This window comes from Lottia gigantea (genome assembly GCF_000327385.1).
Source record: "Lottia gigantea unplaced genomic scaffold LOTGIsca_4, whole genome shotgun sequence".
NCBI classification, from domain to species: domain Eukaryota; kingdom Metazoa; phylum Mollusca; class Gastropoda; family Lottiidae; genus Lottia; species Lottia gigantea.
In genome coordinates, this window is record NW_008709379.1 from 6286914 (window position 1) to 6295830 (window position 8917).

Sequence of the window (8917 nt, forward strand, 5' to 3'; positions counted from 1 at the left end):
ACGTCTCCCATGACTGCTACACGTTCTTGCCTAAACCGGACAAGTACGCCGAATAAGGTATTGATCAGATCCGGACCCTGCAACAGGTTATCGTTTAATGCCATGTCCTGATATTTTGCCGCACAGTCAAACACAACCCGCAATTTATCTGGCTTTTTCGGATGTATGACGGGGTGATGAGGAAGGTACCATACCAAACCATCGTTGCGATAGATTTCATCAGGTGGGACTGCTTCAGCATAACCATTATCCAGTAAACCATCAATGAACTTTGAATATTTCTGAAAAAGATTATCGTCCTTCAAGAATCTTTTCTTAAGAAGTTGTAGACGATTTCTTGCAACAAAAGCGTTGTTAGGTAAATCTGGGGGAAGCTGCTTCCAAGGTAAAGATACCTCATAATGTCCATCTTGTAATTTGGTAGTCTCTTCAAATATAGCTATAGATCGAATATCTTCTCTGGACATTCCAAATTCTTGATCTTCCGAATCATTGAATTCTAAATTACAAAATATCTCAAACTGTGTGCTTAATCTATCATCATCCTTTATAAAGTTTGAGGACCTACAATAGCTACCACCATTTTGACCTTTGATAAGCGGACCATTTATAGACCATCCCAAAATAGTTCGAACTGCATATGGGCCACCATCTTTTGCCTCGATGATTTCGTTCGGTTCCAGAGCTTTTTTATTATCCATGCCTATTATTATCTCAACACAAGCATCTATTTCGGCAATCTCTATTTCATTCAAATGTGGCCATTTGGCAATATCACTGGTAGGTGAGGCCTAGAGAATACATTTGTCAATTCGATACCATTTTCACCCGGGAAATCAAATATTTCCAAATCTGTTTTCTGACGTTCAACTTGAGCATTAACATTACCGAGTGTTGTTAGTTTCAGCATAGTATTTTCGCCTGTAATTCCCATACGTTCGAGAAGACCAACCGTGCAAAATGTTCAATTCTTTAGATCAGAATGCTAAATGTCTTTACAAAGTTCAAATATTCTGTTGGCTCACCATCATATACAGATATTTCCGCCTTAGGCAAAGTTAATGACAATGAACAATCGTTTTGACTATTTATCATTCTCTCCATACAGACCATCTGTCTCTCTTGAACACGTAACATTTGTTGCAAGGGATCATTTTGTTCCTGGCAATATCTTGTACTTCCATTAGATTTTCTCACGATTTCGTCAATCAAATTATCCTCAATTTTCTGATTTTCTACCGTATCAACTATTACAGGGTTATCTTTTTCTATAATATTGATAGTTTTTCTCTCGATGTGTTTATCAGTAGACGCAGTGACATCTTGGGCTGGACTACTGTTGACAAATTTACCGACGGTAGACGATCTATTTCTGTTCTGTTCCCTTGGGTGTCCAGGTATAAATTCATTCGCAAGTGGATTCCAGTTTGACGTTGATGGGATTTCATGTAATGTTCCTTCATTGCGCTGGAATATACCATCTGTCGTGCTTCTACTTGAGCTAATTCATTCCTGTATTTTAGATATTCTTCCCTTTAGCCAATTCCATCTCTACCATACGTAAACGAAATCTTTATTCTGCCAACTTCGGCTCTTCCGATATATTTCTTAATTTAGCTTCTAATGCCTTTCTTTTAGCTTCTTCTTCAACCATTTTAGCTCCAATAGAAGATCCTGAACTGCTACTTCTATCAGAATGCTTGGAACGGCTTCTACAGCCAGTTTGACTAACAGAATCATCGGATGATATCCTTAATTGAAAATCGTCCGATTGATCTGGTCTTTACTCTCGAACTGTCTGGTCCATCAAGCTATCAGTAGACAAATGAGATTCAGAACTATGGCCATCCAGGTTACGTACTTCAGGGTTAATAAGTAATATATTCTTCAACTGATATCATAGTTTTCTCCATAAATCGTAGTTGGCGTTGGAGTTCAGTTTTCGATTTACAGCTTCAATATCATACATCTTACAACATCTACAGCTTACATTATTATTTCTGAAACAAAACAAAAAGTACATCTTTAATTCTCTGATAAAACTTCAAAATTTGCTTACAAAATTTACTTAAACGAAATCAACCGAGGTCTGGACGGGGCTTAAGCATCAATAAAGGGAAGTAACTCTTTTACATAAAATCGAGCGTGACTCCTTTAGAACAAGAAAACTCTTATATTTCACCTAAACGTTACTTATACTAAACATAATACTTCGAGAGCGCTTTTAATATAGGCCTACACAAATAAACAAAACATGTATGCTTACAGACGTGTGTGCCTCTTTTTGCCTTCTAAGACTTAAAAAATAAAACCAATATTATCAACGACTTTCTAACGTAACAAAACAATAACAATGACGTCATTCGGTCATTGAAGAGAGATAACTCGTGAAAACCAAGTCAGAACCTAGACCACAATATTATGACAAAATGCAAATTGATATCAACTAAATTTTAGGATCCACACTCATGCCTATATCATTACGCTCTGAATTTAAGAAACATTCGCACGCTGCACATATTCGTGTAGAAGGATGTAGAAGGTATGTCATCTGATATCAAACAACTTGTATCTGCCTGTGAAACCTGTTACAACTAAAACACAAACCAAAAGGAAACTTTGATTAGTCATGAGGTACCAAAGCGTCCGTGGCAAAAAGTTCGTGTTGATCTGTTCGAACTGGATAATAAACAATACTTAGTGACTACTGATTACTATAGTAACTTCTTGTTCGCCTTTATGATACGAAAACTGGAAGTGTTGTTAATAAACTGAAATCTCATTTTGCTAGGTGGTATCCCTTGAAACCGAAATATCTTAAGGATTATGTTACATAGACTGCAAAAATGTGTTTTCTTGTATAGTGACTGTGTTTCTTGTATTATGTGAAATTTTATTATCTACACATAAGTCTGTGTTTCAAAATGTTAAGTTTATACTGTGTACTTTATTATTAGGTCAGATTCTGTGCTCTTTCTGAAAAGAGATAGGATGTAACAATATTGACCTAAAAAGCCTCTTGACAATATTGTGGTGCATCGCCGATGCCGAACATCAGATTATTTACTCTATATTGTCCAATCGTCTGTGCTTATCTTACTAATGGCTCTTCATTAAAGTTTATGTTTATTTTACTCTGCGTCTCTATCCGCTCGCACGCTACTCCAACCCGCCCCAAATCATAATTTAACACAAGCCAACGAAAATATTTAAGCCTTGGGTTTGCGGTTTTTCTTACGGAAATGGATATTTAAAAGTTGTTATTACTTTGTTACTAATAGGAGTGTTGTATTTCGATTGTAAATGATGAAGCATTAATTTTTTCCACCACGAAGGCCATATCCATGCTGCTCTACTCTATCTCCCCTAAATGTCGTCTGCTATCCACTACAGTATAATATTCCTTATTTAGCACAATCTATGACTACGATACTATTTATAGTAACAATCATGCCTCCTTTGATTCTGTGCCGACTTTTAGTCCTCGAGAAATTTACTAAGAGGTGCGACATATTAACGGATTCTCATTGTTTCAAATTTTATAATGAGTAAATTTTCATTTATTATTAGAAAATATTATGTATCGCAAAAAACTGCTCTACTGACGAAAATTGTATCGCAAACTGCGATGCGATACCGCTCATTTTGTTCTCTGTATTCACATCTAATACCGTTGCTAAAGGTACGTGGGTTTTTTCTGCAGTAAACACCAGGAGAAGTCATTCAGTTCAGTAGCCTTGAGTTAATCCTCTGTTAGCAGAATTTCATCCTTACTAATAAGGTTGTTAACTTGACATACTTCCTGAAATCTTTGGGATTTAACTTTCTTTCAAATTCTTTCTTTTGGCTTTCTCTTGATGGCTGTAGCTAGGTTTCTTGATTCTCTATATTTTTCACAATGGAAGCAGGTGTTGTTTTTGGTGTAGGTATACCAACACTTGCGTTTCTCTCGGCTGTGATGACTTGTCTGTTAAACCATAATTTCCTTTGCTTTTCTATTTGTTGGTCATATATTTCTTTATGAATGATTTCTCGTATTCTTGACCATGCCATGGCAGTGTCCATAAGCTCTATTTCGTTGGTCAAACTGCTTATTATTAGTACTCTCTGTTTTTATCAACCCAATTAAAACAAGTTCAGTTTGATCAAATAGATACATCATATAAGTGATAAAGATTTGCTGTTCGACCAGTTATCCCTGATTATCAGTAACTAGTATCGATCGTGTTTGAACTCTTCAGACTGTTCAGGGACCTCACTGAAGGTTACCGGGGTGTGGGTTTTACCGGGGTTCGTAAGTATCGGAGTTAACGGGTGGATTTTTACCGGGGTTACTCCGGTTGATTAGTACCGGGGTTGGTTTGTTTCAAAGTAGGGAGGTTAAAGACCTCACCAGACTGTCTGGGTTAAGAGAAGCCGGGAGTAAAGGTAACATGGACGTTGGATACCCGATTTTGACGATTTGACATGTGCAGGGCGGTGAGGGTCCAGTAATAGGTGACGTAGGAACTTACAGTTACAGATGGGATGGGGAGGCTAAAAGGGGGATCTAAAGTTGGAGCACCCAGGGGGAGAAATTGTGTAACAAAGAGGGAAGTGGGGGGTTTTTAGGTTTAGATTTGTCATTCATCCCATGTGGATGGAAGGTTTGCAATCTGATAACCCAATGGAGTTAAATGGAGGGCCTATTGGCTATGGAAGTGAGAGGCGACTGGTGTGTCTCTCTTAGGAGAGACAGGTTCACTTCTTTAGCATTAGCTTTGGCAGACATGGTTGGTGGAAAAGTAGACTTTGTTTTTTAGCCAATGGATTTTCGTCCACCACGGTGGTTATAAATTCTGAGTTTTTAAAGGGGATCACGACTGCCCGCGGTGGTCACGAAATTAGCCATAACTGGGTCGTTGGCGGAGGTAAAATATAATATAAGAGATAAAGATTAACTGTGCGACCAGTTATCCCTGATTATCAGTGACTAGTTTCGTTCGTGTTTTAACTGTTCAGACAGATTAGACTCACTGGTTGGTAGATGACAAGTTAACGTTCGCTTCCAGCGGATGCTGATATCGCAAACTAGGTAGTTGTTGGTTGTCGTAGTAGTTGGTAGTTGAATTGGTTCAAATTGGATGATTCTGTGTTGTTGGTTTGGATGTTGATTCTTCGTTAGATCTGGTCGGGTCGAATGACATGGCGGTGAGACTCGGCCCTGGATGGTGTGGCGTGAGTTACTCGATCTCCTTCATTCTTCCAAATTCGTACTGATCATGGTATTTCTTGTTGATAGTAGTCGTTTAGTTTACTTTGGCTAGATTATCTAATAACTGTTGTAAGTATCTTTTTTTACATTTTTTCGTCACCTTAGACGCTTTACCGGATCACTTTAGATGCTCCTTCAGACTGATTAGACTCACCTTGCGGGATTCCATTTATACTGTTCAGGGACCCCGGTGGAAGGTCACGGGGGTGTGGGTTTTACCGGGGTTGCCGGGGTCCGTAAGTAGGTATCGGGGTTGGTTTGTTCCAAGGTAGGGAGATTTAAGACTTCACCAGACTTCACTAAGAGAAACTGGGAAAATAAGAGTAAAGGTAACTTGGACGGTGGATACCCGATTTTGACGTAAAGGTGTACTGACATGTGCAGGGCTGTGAGGGTATCGTCCAGCACTGAACAGTTAAAGAAGATGTAGGAGCTTAAACCTTTAGGAAGTGTGACGGTGGGAGGCTAAAAGGGGGAATCTAAAGTTGGAGCACCCAGGGGGAGACCGGGTGAAGTGTTTACAAGGTGGGTACAATTAAAACTATATTTGTTGTGTTGTATTCATTGAAGGGATTATGATTTTCAAGTGCTGGTGATTGCTTGCTTCCTCAAAGAGGGGCTGGTAATCTGCATTTCTGTAATTTAAAGTCCAAGACACATGTAGGATCGGAAAAATATTGCTAATTAAGCTGAAGATAATGACAAAATTTTCAGAGAATTTTTCACACAATATCAATACATTTGGTTAAAATAATCTTGATTTTGGTCGGAAAAGTACCTTCCAATCATCCAAATTTGTTAATCAATGTTGAAGTAACATCAGTAATTATCCCCTAAATGGATGGATGCCATTTACTTTGATTCCATTTCCCTATTATGTGGCTCTACATTTACTGAATGTTGCTTAGTGTGTGTAGTGTATATGGGAAATAATACTGTGAAAAGCTGTGGAACATGTTGGGGTGTCTTCCCACTTTGCCTCGATTCCCATGTTCCTTTTAGCCCATTTCCCCAGATATATACTTCCAAATCCTCTACCGGGCATTACAGGTTAGCCATTACATGTCATTCAATGTCTGTCAAATGCGAAATTTAATGACAACTTTAAGTCAAAGTCTGAAGCTATGAAAAAAATCGTATGTTAACCTTTAATATAAATTTCTTCCCTTTCCCTTCTTTCAAACTTCAAACATTTTGACATATTATTGCCCTGTGTGAAAACAAATTTTTATATTGATCAAGCTTTATTAAGATATCAGGGAAATTTGAAATAGATATTCCAATTAACATGATAAGTAACATTCGATTTATTGAATAAAGAAAAAAGACTCTAGTGTCATCGCTTTCGTTTCCATCATGCACTAGGCAAACGTGATTCCCACACGACTAAGTAGATAGCTACTGTCACATTTGGCAATCTCAATATTCTACATTATCTTGTTGGCTCAATTTGTGATTGCCTAGCAAGACACGCCCACTTTCCTGATACATTTTCAGTATAACAAGGGCGTTCACCAATGTATCAAAAATCTAACTTGTGCAAGATATTGCTGATTTAATCAAACACACAAAATTTAATAACATTCTGACATAAACTGTCTCCTCTATCGCGTTTACAAGCCAACAACTTTCGATGCGTTTTTACTAAGTCAAAGCAAGTCTCTATTGTGTTCACAAACAAATTTTGAACTATAAATCACCACCGTAACCAGTTTGTTTCTTTGTAGAAGTTATTGGAGGCAACGGTGGCAAAATGCCTTGATTTTCTCTGGAAAAAATGGATAACAGACATACAAAAAAAAACACACTTGGTTGACCTACTTGGAAATTAGTTTAAAGAAAAAGAGCAGATAGCTCTCAGTAATAATAATGAAAACTATGCCATAAAGAAGTCTTTAATATTGACACAAGTATATTAATATGCATCAAAGAAAATCACCTCTACCTGTTAGAAGAGGAGATCATTTCAGATTTGTAATCTCTGGGACTTTTACCTTTACAACAAGTGCTTGCCTAGCAAGATAAATTTTCAGGGTGGTTGTCAATCGGTGTCAAATGATATAAAACATCTAACTTGTCCACGATATGTTTTCAACGAACACACAAAATTTCATAAAATTCTCTATAGTGTTCACAACCACCATTTAGATAATTTAAGTGTATCATTAAAATCAGATAAAAAATTTTGAAGCATATTTCGAATTTCAAGGGCAATAACTCAAAAAACCTTTATCGAAAAAATCATCAAATTTGAACTCAACTAGGATCTTATCCATATAAATGATCAAATTTAATTAAAATCAGATGAAAAGTGTAGTCTCTATAGTGCTCCCTAACAAATTGTGATGCGTTTTTACTAAATCAACGGCAATAACTCAAAAACAGTTCATCAAAATATCGTCATATTCAAATTTGACTAAGACCTCATCAATATAAATGCTCACACCAAATATCTATTAAAAACCGTAGTCTCTATTGTGTTCAAACCAATTGTGGACAGACAGGGGCGATGACAATATACAACCACATTATAAGAAATATTCATTATTGATAATCAGGCTCATCTTGAGCTTTCACAATTCCACTTTCCTTTTGGGACAAGGGTCATTTATATAAATGTAGCAATTTAAGCTCAGCACTCTCCTGAAGATCAGAGACAACTACAGATTTCATATTTGCTTACATTACGTACATAAATTAATAAAATGAACAGAACTTACTTTTTCTCATACAATTTAGTCTGTACAGCACCATAATGTCTTTGTTCTTGTGTTGAATTAGATATAAAGAAAATTCCAGAAAGTAATGTTCCAAACAATAACCTAAAATTTACACAGTTATATTCAATTTCATAGATTTAAGATATTGTTGCAAAATCTAAAAGAGGTTAATACAAAAAAGGAAACCTAATGATCCTGGAAACTGGCATTTACTCTGAAATTCTCATTGCAAGTGACTAGGTGATTGCTTTCATGATTTCTTAATTTTCTGGTATATATCTTGAGAGATAACAATATTCAATCGTCAGTAAGAAGTCGGTATTAAATTTTATCATACTTATGGATGGATTGACATTGACTTTATGTCAAGACAGTATAATTTATTTTGCTTTAAATTGCAACTTACCCTACTGGTCCAGAAATTAAAGCCCCAGCGAAAACTCCTTTTGGACCCATTTTCAAACGAAAAAAACCACCTGTTATTGCTACAAATGTAAATGTATGTTGATTATACAACAAATACAATCAAAATCACCTTCGGCATAACAACAAAGGAAGAAGCTAGAAGATATTTTTTGAAGAAGCATATCTATGATCTCGGCGAGATCTATCCAATGGTATATTAACGTTTATTGTATGGTGTTTACTTCCGATTTTATCTCCATTTGAAATTTTATCTATTATTATTATTATGTTACTGTTACGATAGTTTGCGGAACAGTTTCAGGCGTAAAATCAAAACTGTTACGCACTGCTTCAAAACCACGCGAAGCCTGTGAATCTATTTTTTTATTCGAATTCTGGCCAGAGTGCCCAGCCAAAACTATACATGCCACATATAAGTATAATGTGTACATTACCTTATGCCATTTTACAATTTACCGGTTTACCAAAAAATTTGTTTTACCAAATTGACCATCCAGTGTATGTACACTATACCCGT